A 1,986-nucleotide genomic window follows, 5' to 3' on the forward strand; every position below is an offset into this window, starting at 1 on the left:
GAAAATCGCACTATACTGTAGTGGTTATTGAGATAGTAAGTGAAGAAAAGTTTGAAAATGATGAGTTTTGAAGTTATAGGGAAAGAGAAGGGAGAAGATTGGATAAAATTGACTAAAATATCCTTCCGCTTTATTTTAAATTTTGCCACATGTCATAAATCAATTGCTTTCTATCCTTCCTAGCCAAACTATACTTCCTATTACCAGTTCAGAATCATGTGTATTACACAACGTGAATTAGTAAAACTAAATTGTACTTTTTTTATTTTAAATATGTGATCATAAAAGGCAAAAGATGAAAATGAGAATCACAACTCTTAAATTTAGTAACACAGGAAAAAATAGCGCCCAATTAAAATTTTATTATAAAAATAATAAAGTTTAAATAATGAAAACGTAGGAGGTTGATAAAAACGAAATAAAGAATGTCTTAAATGTAATATTGAAAAGGAAACCAGGTACATTTGAAAGGGGTAAGGATCTACGTATAAGTTAAATGAGTATACGGTTTAGGGGGAAAACTAAATTTAATATTGCCTTGAATTGTGTCATTTGTCTCATAAGATTTTTATTTATTCGGTTGACATAGATATAGATATAGATATAGAAGAGATGAAGATAGAGATATAGATTATATAAAGATTTAATGTATTCCTATATGGTAGTAAATTAAAATTAATGTAAAAGATAAAGAGTGAATTGCAAATTTTGTCCTTTATTTATATACCTAATTTCAGGCCGTGTCATTTGTCTTTAAAATTGACGAGTTTTGTACTTATTGTTTCAAAATGTTGCACAGTATGTCATTTAGCCCTAACTAAGTTAATTTTTCTGTTAAATCAGATCATATGCATTACACATGAGGGTGTGTTGGTCATTTCACTTTTGTAGGGACTAATTGTGTACATAATTTAAATACCTAACCATTTTAAAAAATAGAATACTTTAAAAAATAAAATAAAAATTATATACATAAATTACTCATGACTTTCTCTCTCTAAAAAACCCCGTCTCTCTCCCTCTACTCCATCTCCCTCTAGACCCTTCCACCACCACCACAACCTTCTTCCATCAACAACCACCTTTAGCCACCACCCACGATTGTTACCAAGACACCAACCCTCCACCACCCCACCCCACACCACAGCCACCACTTACCTGTCTCTATACCCTCTCTACCGCCACCATGAACCACCTCCAGCCACCACCCTCCACCACAACCACCACTCTCTTGGTCTCTCCACCCCCAACTCTCTCTAGATATGTATCCGACCCGTCTGGAATGTTAACAAGCTGAAACAAATCCAATTCGGATCTTTACTCGTTGGTCGGAGTCTCTTACGGATCGGGTCACCGAATCGTGGGTCTTAACATAACCGGTGGATGTAATCTTGGATCTTTTACTTGTAATAAATTTGATCAATTTCAGTTGTATGCAACTTCAAAGCTTAATGGGTAAACTGTCATATATAATTTCAAAGCTTCATGATGTTTTTATCTCTTTGGTTTAATGATTTAGAGGGTGAAATTGGAAGTGTAATTTGGGGTTGTAGAACATAGAAGTTGTTGATCTTGAATGGAATATGATTGTTAAGATTTTTGAAGTCTAATTTTGGAGATTTGGATGTTGGACTTTGTCATTTTGAATAATGGGCATGTGGCCCACGATTTGATTAAATTTCGTACCAGGTTGAGTAAGTCTTTGTTTGTTCCACCTTTAGTTGTGAACATTTGTTTTGTTGCATCCTTTTCGTTAGAGTCATTTAGATAACCGGAGGTTGGGTAGATGGTCGGAGATGGTGCAGATAGCCGGGGGTTAGGGTTTGGGATGTAGATGACCAGTACAAGTTTTATATATAATTTTTAAACAGTAGTCCCTGTATTGGTAAAAAGACAAATATGTCCTCACATGCAAGTCACATGACCAGATTTAACAGAAAAATCTAATTGGGTTTGGGCTAAAGGACATACGTGTAGGATTTTAAA

This window comes from Helianthus annuus, chromosome 5 (assembly GCF_002127325.2).
Source record: "Helianthus annuus cultivar XRQ/B chromosome 5, HanXRQr2.0-SUNRISE, whole genome shotgun sequence".
Classification (NCBI taxonomy): Eukaryota; Viridiplantae; Streptophyta; class Magnoliopsida; order Asterales; family Asteraceae; genus Helianthus; species Helianthus annuus.